This window comes from Corythoichthys intestinalis, chromosome 5 (genome assembly GCF_030265065.1).
Source record: "Corythoichthys intestinalis isolate RoL2023-P3 chromosome 5, ASM3026506v1, whole genome shotgun sequence".
NCBI classification, from domain to species: Eukaryota; Metazoa; Chordata; class Actinopteri; order Syngnathiformes; family Syngnathidae; genus Corythoichthys; species Corythoichthys intestinalis.
In genome coordinates this window covers 58854252-58867537 of record NC_080399.1, presented here as the reverse complement: position 1 = coordinate 58867537, position 13286 = coordinate 58854252, and positions in this window count along the sequence as shown.

Genomic DNA, 13286 nt, shown 5'->3' with positions numbered 1-13286 from the left:
CTCTCCTCCCGTGCCGACGGCAACACGTGGTGCCCCTAAGCAACCTGCTAAGCTACCCAGTGACTTGAATGGCAATGCACCATCTCAGCCAGCACTGGCTAGCTACCCAAAGCGTGTATTTGGTACGACATGAAGATCCTTCCATCCTGCCTGGTACCGCACACGACCTTGGCTTGAGAACTCTGCTGTATGGGACGCCTGTTTCTGTTTCCTGTGTCGGAAATACGGTAGCGCCGCTAACGGAAGGGACGTCGTCTTCACCTTAACCGGCTTTAACAACTAGAAGGCAGCTCTCGATCGAGGCAAGGGCTTCCAGCGGCACGTGTTCAGCCACAACCACGTGCACGCTTCCACTCCATGGACTCAGCACAAACGCAGAGAAGCTACAGGGGAAACTGTGGACTGCTTGTTGGTGGGAAGACACGACTTGAAGAAAACCGCTACTATGTCAAAAGTGTGGCCGCCGCTGTCCGCTTCCTATGTGTGAATGAGTTGGGGCTCCGGGGAACAGCAGAAGCTCCGAGGCACGGCGAAGCTGGCAATGATGACATCGCTCCAGGTCGCTTCCTAAAAGTGATGGAGTATACGTTGGAGAAGGATGACAAGTTGGCGAGCATTGTCCAAGGTGCAATTTATTGATATATTACTTATTTTATCTTCAAAGGTATCCCGTAGAATGCCAAATACACTTCCAAGGACATCCAAAACGAAATCATCAAACCCTGGCTAATATGGTGCTTTAAGAGGTCCAGAAAAAATACTAAAATGCGGATGCCAAAGGTTTCTGCCTCAAAAGCGATGGGACCAGGGACCGGTGCAACGTCGAAAACCTGTCCGTGATCATTCACTTTATCACCAATTCCAAGCCAGAGGAGCATCTCATCGGTCTGCTCGACTTGCATGACCTTGATGCGGAGCACATCATCTCGGAGATACTGGCACACCTTTCTGATGCCGGCTACAGTTCTGACAACATACTGAGCCAGTGTTACGATGGAGCCCCCGTGTTTAGTGGCGTGAGAGGCGGTGTACAAGCTCTGCTCCAAAACAAGCTGGCTAGATATGTACCTTACGTACACTGTTTCAACCACCAGCTGCACTTAGTCGTTGTACACGCCATGCAGAGTGAACCGGGAGCCAAAAGATTTTTTGACCTCTCCTGTTTACTCTACAAGTTTTTTCAGCATCACCACGTGTCCGACAAATACGACGCACCAAATCTGAAAAGGCTGCTTGAAATGCGATGGACAAGCCACTACCAAGTGACCAGGTGCCTGGTTGAAAATCAAGACCACATTGTCACTATCCTATCGGAGATGACCGAGGATGACCGTGCTCCAGTCGACCTTTGCGCCGAGGCCTCCGGCCTTCTGTGTCAAATCAAGAGGCTTCTCTTTCTTGCCACAGGAAAGTTTTTAGTGCGTGTGCTCGGTGTCCTGAAACCGGCAAATGCAATTCTGCAGTCTCGGTCGGTGGACATGCGGCATGTGGACATGTCAATGCGGCTCTGGAGTCCCTAAAAAACATTCGCAAAGAGGATTCTTGGCCATCTCAAGTGTCTCAAGGAGATGAAGCCCATCCTCCAAAGAGACGGAGCGAAATGAGCAAACGCCTCGGTCAAAGTGTGGTGCTGTCGACACTGGCCCATGCGGACTCTGACGATCCTGCCCTCCATCCCCGCCGGTGTCTGAAGAGGTCCCTCCTCAACATTCTGGACAGGGCCATTGCTGAAATGGAGACCAGGTTTTCCCAGGGCAATGTCCACCTGATGGAAGCAATATGTGCTCTTACGCCCACGTCCAGTGACTTTCTCGAATTCACCCGCTTGCAACCTCTGGCTCTGCTGGCTGGCACGGTGGCGGACAATGACAGCCTGAAAAATGGAATCACTTTGGCCAGATGGATGATGCTCAAGAAATGCCCAAATGAAGCAGATCTGTCCACCGTGTGTAAACACCTGCAAGAGTGCAAGGAAGCCTTCCCCGATTTACATAAAATCTATGTAACAGCCCTGACAGTTGGTGTGTCTTCTGCCGCGTGTGAGAGTTCATTTTCCACGTTGGCACGGGTGCTGACCCCGTATCGACGCACCATGTCACACAAACGGAAGAGCAGTTTAGTCATCTTGGCACACGAGAAAGCCATCACGCGTAACTTGGACATGGACAAATTTGTCAGGGTTTTCGCAAAGCGAAGTCGGAGGCTGCTATTGTAGAATTCTTGGAATGTTGTTTGATTTGTTTGTTGTTGTTGTTGTTGTTATTCTGTCTTTTTTCCCCATTTCTGTTCAATAAACTTGGACCCCCAGCAGTTCCGTGGGCGGGGGGGATGGAGGTCAGACCGCAAGCCGAGCTGGGGGCTCGATCGTCGGCCACGGCCCTCGGAGAGACCCCCATGCGGTTCCGGTGGCGGGGGGATGGAGGTCAGACCGCAAGCTGAGCTGGGGGCTCGATCGTCGGCCACGGCCCTCGGAGAGACCCCCAGTCGGTTCCGGGGGCGGGGGGGATGGAAGCCAGACCGCAAGCCGAGCTGGGGGCTCGATCGTCGGCCACAGCCCTCGGAGAGACCCCCAGGCAGTTCCGGGGGCGGGGTTCAGTTCCGGGGGGAGGACACGGCATCCGATTAAGGATTTGGCTAGGAGGGCACACGGTGCGGGCAGAGGACTTCTGGTATGGTCTGCAATTATGCCCCTGGTAGCCCGCAGACTTTCTTTGCCCCTGGTAGACTGCAGTCTGGCGAGAGCTCTCCATGGTGCTGAAAGACATGCTTTTGCCCTTGGTATACTTCAGGCTGGCGAGCGCTCCCCGTGGTGCTGAAGAACCAGCTTTGCCCCTGGTAGACCTATCTTCCCGGGCGGCGGCGGGCCCCGTCCTCTCCTTCCCGGGCGGCGGCGAGCCCCGGGGTGCCGGGGGATGAGGGCGGCGGGCCCCGTCCTCTCCTTCCTGGGCAGCCGCTGCGGGTGGGGGGCTTGCGCCCGGTCCCCTCTTCCCTTGCCACTTAACCACCATGCCTCCTCCCCTAGGCCAGGCCTGCCGGGGGATGAGGGCGGCGGGCCCCGTCCTCTCCTTCCCGGGCTGCCGCTGCGGGTGGTTGGCGTGCGCCCAGTCCCTTCTTTCCTTGCCACTTAACCACCATGCCTCCTCCCCTAGGCGAGGCCAGGCCTGCCGGGGGATGAGGGCGGTGGGCCCCGTCCTCTCCTTCCCGGGCAGCCTCTGCGGGTGGGGGGGCGTGCGCCCGGTCCCCTCTTCCCTTGCCACTTAACCACCATGCCTCCTCCCAAAGAAGGTGTTCGGACCCCTGGTAGACCGGATAGGCCTGGTGGTTCGGCCGACAAAAGCTTGGATCGAGGGCTGACTTTCAATAGATCGCAGCGAGATTGCTGCTCTGCTACCCACAAAACCCTGACCCAGAATCAGGTCGTCTGCAAGTCATTTAACACCAGGCTCTCCACGAACGTGTGGTGCGTGACTGGGAGATGGGGGCGCCCTTCATCAGGGGCGCTCCTGGCCCGGTCTCGAGTGGCTCTGCTCGCCGGCCCGCCCCGTGGAAGGGGTTCCCGGCTATCGGTGCCCCACTGGAGTGCCGCGGCGCTTCAGTATCGTCGCGGCTTGGCAGGATTCTGACTTAAAGGCGTTTAGTCATACTCCCACAGATGGTAGCCTTGCACCATTGGCCCCTCGGCCAAGCACATACACCAAATGTCCGTACTTGCGGTTCCTCTCGTACTAGGCAAGAATACTATGGTGATGACACATCATCAGTAGGGTAAAACTAACCTGTCTCACGACGGTCTAAACCCATCTCACGTTCCCTATTAGTGGGTGAACAATCCAACGCTTGGTGAATTCTGCTTCACAATGATAGGAGGAGCCGACATCGAAGGATCAAAAAGCGACGTCGCTAGGAACGCTTGGCTGCCACGAGCCAGTAATCCCTGTGGTAACTTTTCTGACACCTCCTGCTTGAAACCCAAAAAGTCAGAAGGATCGTGAGGCCCCGCTTTCACGGTCCGTACTCATACTGAAAATTCTGCTCCACGGGAGGTTTCTGTCCTCCCTGAGCTCGCCTTAGGACCCTGCGTTTCCGTTTGACAGGTGTACCGCCCCAGTCAAACTCCCCACCTGCCACTGTCCCCGGAGCGGGTCGCGCGCCCGGCCCGCCTGTGGAGGGGGGTGCCAGAAGCGAAAGCCCGCTCGGGGCTCGCCCTCCCGCCTCACCGGGTAAGTGGAAAAACGATAAGAGTAGTGGTATTTCACCGGCGGCGCGAGACCGGGGGCCTCCCACTTATTCTACACCCCTCATGTCTCTTCACAGTGCCAGACTAGAGACAAGCTCAATAGGGTCTTCTTTCCTCGCTTATTCCGCCAAGCCCGTTCCCTTGGCTGTGGTTTCGCTAGAGGGCGGGTAGGGACAGTGGGAATCTCGTTCATCCATATATGCGCGTCATTAATTAGATGACAAGGCATTTGGCTATTTTAAGGCGGCAATGCCGCTTTCCGGATTGATAACGTGTCCGTCACAAATGGTCCGGTGCTACCCATGAATGTGGCGGGTGTCCCACCCGCGTTGACTCCCGAGTCCCACCGTGGCGTTCTCCAAACATTTATAAAGCGGACTTGGCACAACGCACTACCCGTCCTCTCTCCCGTTTGCCCGCCTCAGCTGGCAGGCCTCCAGACCCACCCGCCCAGTCAGCGCAGAAAATCCCTGATCATATCCAAAAAATACAACAGGGTTCTCCGGCTAACTAGGTGGGCAAAGCCCTTCAACCTACCAGCCAGAATCCCTAGCCTTCTGAGTACTGCGGTGCTGCACGCAGGCCGCTTACCCCTCGCCCCGACGGGGAATCCCATGACCTCCGCACAGCGCTGTTTAAAACCTTGGGCGATCTGGGCCGCCACCGGTCGGTAGTGGTCCACCTTCTCCACTGCTGCCCGCCCGAGAGTGTCCGTGTCCACCTTGTAGTGGATGGTCACATCCAAGACTAACATGTCGCGGTCCTTCACGCATTCCAGGTCGGGGATCCTGAGGGCCCTCTCAGGATCGGTGACTCGGAGCTCCCTGGTTACCGTCCAACCCCAGCGTACAGCCTCAGTGGCCAGAAGGTCACACACCTTGTGGTGCCGCCTAATCCTGCTATTGACATAGGGGCACTGACCCAAGATGTGTGAACATGATTCCAGCCCAGCACCGCATCTCCTACAGGCTGCTCCTAGCTTGCTCTATCCCCGAGCTAGGAACTCCCTGCTGGGGTACACCCCAGCCCTTAACGCCAACCCAGCCAAATAGTGTCTCTCTCTACACCCAGCAGCCTTGGGATTAGCGATCCACGCATTGCTGATATTGTCGCCTCGGAACTGATTTGCCCCAACACCCTGGACCTGCAGGTCTGCCCAGGCTAAGCTTTCTTCATGCCGCCAGTCAGGGAAATCTGGCAGACCTCCAACAGTGTTCGTGACGTTTCCCTCCGTGCCCACTACAGGCACACCGTCCGCTTTACCTCCCGCACGGAGCCACAATACCTTCCATGCAGGTCGCCCTACAGTTTCTCTCGCTAGGGCTGCCGTCCAGTCATCCTCTGACATGGACATTTTGCAGGTGCGCCTAACCTGCATTGACGGTATCAGTCTTTCCGGGCGCAAGATGGAACACCCGCCATCGCGGGCTCGTGAATAGAGCAACCCATTACACGTGGACGGTGCAAGGTTAAGCCACTTCTTCACCACCTTTCTGACAATACCGTCGATCTGGGCCAATTTGGCTACCGAAACCTCCCCTAGGTCTGCCTGATAAATGGGCCTAGGAAGGGCGAATGAGTTCAAAACCCTCATGCGTTGTGAGGGTTTTAGAGGGGCCTCAGTGATCCCCCTGAGCCAGCGCTTCATCAGGGGGATCAGATCCGGCGACGCAATGCCTTGCCCTGGGCCTACCTGGACGCCTAGATAACGAACTGTTTCCCCCGGAAGAATCATGTGCAAGGTTTCCCCGCACAGCCTCCAGGGTACGCAGTCCTTAACCAGGCCTCTGTCCATGTAGAACCCGTGGCACTTCCTGGGCTGCACACCTAAGCCAGTCAGCTGGCAGAACTCCTCCAGGATCCCAAGGCTCCTCCCCATGCCCTCCGTCGAGTCACTCACCAAAACGAGATCATCAGCGAAGGCCAGACCCTGCCTTCTCGATTGAATGGATGAGAGGGTCCATTGCTAGATTGAAAAGCAGGGGCGACATGGGGTCCCCCTGCTTCACTCCAACCTTCATCCTTATGGGCTGGGTTACAACGCCCCCACAGCCCACCCTAGTCGAGCAGTCCACATATGAGTTACGAATTAACTCAATAACATGTCTGTCTACACCGCGTTCTTCCAAGGCACACAGGATATGCTCATGGGAGATGGAGTCAAATGCCTTCGCAAAGTCCACGAACACCACTGCCAGTGGCTTCCTCTCCTTCCTCGCGCGCTCGATGATCCTGTGCAGGATCATCAGATTTTCTGCGCACCCACTCGAGGCGGCAAGGAAGCCACGCTGCCGGGGGTTTATGGGACAGGCCGGGGTCAGCCTCATCGCCACAATCCGCCCATACAGCCTCATCACCACCGATCCGATCGTCACCGGGCGCCAGCCAGAGACTGTGCCTAGTTTAACCGGATCGGTGGATTTAGGTAACAGCTTAGTCCGGCACTCTTTGAAGACACTGGGAATGACCCCGCGTGTCAGCCATGCCGTGAACAGCCTCGCCAGTTGTTCGCCCCGTGGATCCCAGTCCAGCAAAGCCTGTTTGCTAATCCTGTCTGGTCCCGGGGCCATGCCATTTGCCATTCTGGTTAGGTTTTTCCTCACCTCTTCAGCCAGGATAGGGGTGTAAAACTCCCCATTGTCCGTGGTGTTGCACAACATGAACTCGCCCAGGCCCAGGAACTCCCCCTCCCATCTTTCACGAAAACTTTCGTGATCAGTTCGGGGGACAAGTTACATTCCTGGGCCTGCTCCCCGTCCAGGATAGAGGCGGCGATCCTCACCGGGTCCCTAGAATACCAGTACTGGTACTCTCAGTACCGACTACGCTTGTGAGCAAGTCGCCTTGCCCACCCTCTCTCCTGAACGTGGGGGCGCTCCTTAGTCGCCATCCTTCTGGGAAGCGGTGGTATCACACCCCCCCTTAGCTTGGAGATGAGTTCTAACGCTGAGGTCTTGATAAGTTCAGGCTCTCTATCGACGTCCCTAACCATATCAGCGATAGCCCGGAACTCCTCGCCACCCTCCTGTGCACTTCCTCTTTCCAACGCTTCTCGGATCCTGGTCGCCACCAGGTCTGGAAGTGCCGGTGGCAGGACCGGATCAGCCGACGACTCTGAGAGTTCCGCACTCCCCGACACCGCCGCTTCTGGGCTATCGCCTGCCATGTCAACTCGCAGCAACCTCCTCTTCCTCCTCACCTGCTCCGCCGTCTTGCCACCCCCCAGGTCATCAGCTATAAGCTGATTGGTGGCCTTGTTGTTATCCTTGTGCACCGCACAATAAGAGGAAGGGCAAACCTTCGTCCCAATCCCTACCGGTCTCTAAACAATATTTCCTCACCATACTTTTTAAAGTTTGATGAAAACGTTCCACAGCTCCCTGAGACTGGGGGTGATAGGCGCTAGAAGTTTTATGCCTAATGGCTAAGGAGGCCAGTACTTGAGCAAATAATTTGGACTTAAAATTCATCCCCTGGTCAGACTGAATATATTTTGGCAACCCAAAAATGGAAAAGAATCCTATGAGTCCCTTAGTCACTGCTTTTGCCTTCAAGGTGCGCAAAGGAATGGCTTCGGGAAACCGAGTGGCCGCACACATTAATGTTAGTAAGTATTGGTGGCCCGCCTTTGTTTTAGGAAGGGGACCTACACAGTCGATGATGAGGGTTTCAAACGGCTCCCCCATTATGGGAATGGGCTGCAAGGGAGCAGGAGGAACGACTTGGTTGGGCTTCCCACTAAGTTGGCACACATGGCACGAGCGGCAAAACTTAACAATACTGGATTTCAACCCAGGCCAAAAAAAGCAATTCTATGACCTCTTAGGTGACAGTAAAAGCACTCCCCATTAAAAGAAGACACTGAACTAGGCCGCGACGAACCACTAAGCGGCACTTTTTGTCTTTTTAACGCTGAGTTAACCGAAACTCTATCGTGGCGATCAGCGGACCACACACCCCTATGAGTTAACACAAATTCATCGGCCATAACGGCAGCCTTCGACACGGAATCTACCTTTTGTTCATTTAAATACATAACTACATTTTCGGACAGACACGATTTGAATTCCTCAAGGAGGACTAATTCGCGCAGCTGCTCAAACGTAAAAACTTTGTTCGCCACACACCACCGATCTAACAGTACAGCCTTCTCACAAGCGAATTCAACGAAAGTTTGAGCGGGCGATTTCTTACACTCCCGGAACTTTTGTCTGTATGCTTCAGGTACAAGTTCATATGCCTTTAATATAGCAGCTTTCACAGCGTCATAGTCCATACACTCGTCCATGGAGAGACATGAACATACCTCCTGCGCCTTTCCTACTAATTTACATTGGAGCAAAATGCTCCACAAATTTTTCGGCCAAGCGAGAGCTGAGGCGATGCGCTCAAAGGCGTTAAAATACGAGTCGACCTCACTCTTGCGAAACGTAGGAACCAAAGCAATGTACTTGCCGGCGTCAAATGCGTTGGGCTGCGTCATGGGTGCATGCGGGGCTCAGGGGGTGGACGTGGATGGGTGTCGCTCCAGCTCCAAGGCCCTGATGCGCAAATGCATGAGCTCCACCTCCCTTTTTTTCATCTGGAGCTCCACCTCACAAAGTCGAAGGGCCAGCCGTAAGTCTCCCCCGTCCACCCCTGCCTGGAGTAACGCTGCCGGATCGGCGGCTAGCGGCGGGGCCGCGGCGGAGTCATCCGCGCCCGCTTGGGATCGTGAGCCGGCAGCAGCCGTGCCCACGTCCCCCTCAACAGACGTAGCCACACCCATTTTTACTAGACGTTCCACCAAACAGGCCTTTATCTTGCGCGCGTTTAAGGGTACCGGAATGTCAAATAAACTTGCAACCAACAGTAGGTCGGCTTTAGTGCAACGATCTAATTTTTCGATGGACGGAAAACGCGCAAACTCGTCCATGTCGAAGGTGGCGGACATAATACGGTGGAAGCTGACTTACACAACCAGGAAGCGAACAAAAAAAATACCACGGCCAAACGAGCACGGGTATTGCACACTGCGAGGTCTAAAATAAACAAAAAACAAACACAAAACACCACGGCCAAAAGAGCTCGGGTAACAAGCAATGTGAGAGGTCAAAAAATGACCCAAACGAAAAGAACACAAAACATCACGGCCAAAAGAGCACAGGTACAATCACTGTGAGAGGTCCCGGGTCCGACTCCCGGACGAGCCCCCAATTTTATGTTACATGCCAAACAAATGTACAAGTGGACACAAATTTATTTACAGAACAATCAAACTCGCAATGAATATGTACAGAATGCCGACGAAGCATGACTTCAGGGTAAGCCCAGGCCAAAACAACAAACAAAAGGAACTACACTTAAACCCCACCCGCTAACTAAACCCTGATCATGTAAAAGGAACAACGAAAAGACAGCTTCTAACCTAACTTCCTACTCTATACAAAACAGGAGAAAACGGGTTGAACAGAAATGGCGACTTACCCTTACTTGCTTCAGTGCTCTTATTTACAGTGGTGAACAAAAACGATCCAGTAACGAATAAACACAAAAGATCTCACCGAAAAAGCGAGAGTGTATCAAAGTAGCGATCAAATGCAAACGAGAGTGAATGGCGAGCAAATAGCTGGCGTGGAGGACCGCAACAGAATACTGTCAAATGCGACCTCCTAGAACTTTGACAGCGGTAGGTTTAAGAAGCTTGGCACCTTTTTCCGTGGCCAATCAGCGGCGGTGACGTCGTCGGTCCGTCCTGCGTCGATCAGCTGTCGTCACAGTGGGAGGGGAAGCAGCCAGCTGGTGGAGGCGACAATCAGCTGACTGGAAGAACCTCAGAAAATTAACTATTAAACGGCCAGGGGCCGTCACACCCCCCACCTTAAAAACAAACTTATACCCCGTTATACCTGGGCATAAGGGTCCTACGATACAGGGGTGTAAGCCCGGGAAAGTGCATCAGCGATCACATTGTCAGTACATTTTCTGTGACGAATGGGGTAAGTAGGTGAACCCTCTGCCTTGGGAGACTTAAAGAGGAATTGAAACCAATTTTTACCAAAATATTTGTCAGGTGTGTGCCCAATCACTGATGAGTGGTTTAAAGGGTATGACAACACCTGGGGAAATGCTAATATTCCATCATTTATCCATCAACGCATGCCTTTTGAATTCATATCATGCCACTTCGTGTAATTACACACATCGCAACACCAAGAAAATGATAGAAATTAGGTCGATTGTCAAGCTAAAAGGACCCGCCCCTCGAGATGCCGGAAATCTAGCATATTGTGTAAATCTAGCATATTGTGTGCGTGACGTCACTATAGAGAAACAACCGGCTCAGTGCTTAGTACTGAATGGCGGCGATGATGGCGGACAATTTTGTTTCTATTTGCAGCGACGAACCCGACGTTACGAACATTCTTCTAATGGCGACGAAGAGAGTTATGAACCTTTCTTTGGTGTTTTGGGTTATCTATTTGAGCCCAAACGAAAGCCATTGCAGCCTAATGAAAGGATCATTGAGGGGAGCAATCAAACTGATCAAACACCGGCGGCAACAGAATCACCGAATGGTTTGTTTTGCATTTCATTTTGTGAAGCTGATACACCGTGACTGCAAAATAAAGTATTGTATAGAATAATTATCATTTAATATGCTATCATCGGTTTCGCCCTGCCAACCGACACAAATATGAATGGGATTAGAGGATTTGTTCTATATAATTTACGAGCGATAATTTATACATGTGTCCAGTCCTATATCCAATGCGTGATATGTTTTTTATTATAAAAAGTACTCACTCGGCCATTTCCCTCCTTTGCTTTGCCTGGGGTGGTGAGGTGATCTCATCAGAGCCCGTCATCGTCCTCTTTCACCGGGCACCGCATCTGCTTTCAGCAGCAATTTCTTAGCAAAACCTGATTTCATTTGCCCATAGTTCGTATAGCTTTCAGGTGTAAAATGTGCACCACACAAAACCGTGCCGGAGGCTGGGTCTGCAAAATTATCCCTCTTAGCACTGACGAACTTTACTCATTGTCTGCGTAGTCCAGCTCTTTTTCTTCCGTTCGGGAACTCATGGGTACTACATTGCGACAAATGGCTATTTGTAAACCATATACCATGACAGGTTTAAACCATTTTAGCGATTTTTTGATAAAACACGAACGCAACCCTCTCGTCGATAAACAACGATGGCACCTGCCTCAACCTTTTTTTTCCTTGTTATGACGTCTCCGCCACATTCGGCTGTTTCCGGAACACTTTCGGAAATGTTCGTCATTTTCGATCTATTTTCGATAATTGCTCATTAATGTGATTGATCTTTTTGTTAACTTTATCAATATTTGTTATCTTGGCACATAACGGTTCTATTGATGTCTCACACCCCCTTTGCGTTTTCATACCCTTTAAAGCTGCCCTGCCAACTATAAAACCTACACCTGGTAAGAATTATCTTGATGAGAAGCATTGTCTGATGTGCATCATAGCTCGGTCAAAATAGCTGTCATTCTTTGCATACAATCAGGCCCGGAGTGGCTAATCGGGAGCTTCTGGACGATTCCAGAAGGGCCGGCCGGCCAGATGGGCCGGTCCGGGTTTTATTTAAAAAAAAAAAAAAAATTAGACTGTTATAATTTTTTGTTTGGTATTTATTTATGACAGTGTCACTGAGTAAAACTTACATTCTGTTACCGCTGTCCCTGTGGGCCGTCTTAAAAAAAAATATATATATATATACAGTATTTTTTTTTTTCCAGACTCATCCTCACGTGCGCACACGAAAAATACAGCATGCAGCTCCGCCCCCTAATTGTAGTCTGTATTGAGCCAAATTAGCTGCTATCTCGGTGGTCGGGTGGATAAAAAGAGCAAGGGTGGCGCTGAAAAATAAGAATTACAAAGAGAAAAGCACTCGTGAAAGAATCGGCAAAATGCGCGAAAATAGCTATTTTTTTTCATGCAACGACCTTGCTGCCTCAAACTACAGAGGATTACAACGAAAGTGGTAAGGTCAGATGGCGAATAAAATGCAACTTGCACCGTGTGATACGACAATATGTAATTGTGGAAACTTTGGCTTCTTGTAGCACCTCACAAGGGATATGTAGCAGCAAGCATTAGCCATAATGAACACACCACAGGTGCAGAGCTGGAAGGTAGGATTGCCATGTCGTTCAGCGAGTGAACAATAGAATTAATATAATCAATTACGTGGCGTTTTTAAAGTGGAAATGGAAAATGGATAATAGTATCATTAGAAGTTGTTACAATGTGCAATACGTATTCTTTATTTTTCATATTGTTATGTTGCTATGTTTGTTTTATCTGTAAGCACTAATTTTGTTAATATTTAATGTTGCAGAAAAGGTCTTATTTATTAATTTATTTTAGGGCTGTTAAAATTACCACGTTACCGGGCGGTAATTAATTTGTTCAATTAATCACGTTAAAATATTTGACACAATTAATGCACATGCCCTGCTCAGACAGATTTAAATGACAGTACAATGACATGCCCACTTGTTAATTGTGTTTTATGGAGTTTTGCCGCCCTCTGCTGGCACTTGGGTGCGACTGATTTTATAGGCTTCAGCACCCATGAGCATTGTGTAAGTAATTATTGACATCAACAATCGCGGGCTACTAGTTTATTTTTTGATTGAAAATTTTACAAATTTTATTAAAACGAAAACATTAAGAGGGGTTATGATATAAAATTTCTATAACTTGTACTAACATTTATCTTTTAAGAACTACAAGTCTTTCTATCCATGGATCGCTTTAACAGAATGTTAATAATGTTAATGCCATCTTGTTGATTTATTGTTATAATAAGCAAATACAATCCTTATGTACAGTATGTTGAATGTATATATCCATCTTGTGTCTTATCTTTCCATTCCAACAATAATTTACAGAAAAATACGGCATATTTTATAGATGGTTTGAATTGCGATTAATTACAATTAATTTTTAAGCTGTAATTAACTCGATTAAGAATTGTAATCGTTTGACAGCCTTAATTTTTCAAATGTATCATTTAATAGTTTTTTTTTAAAT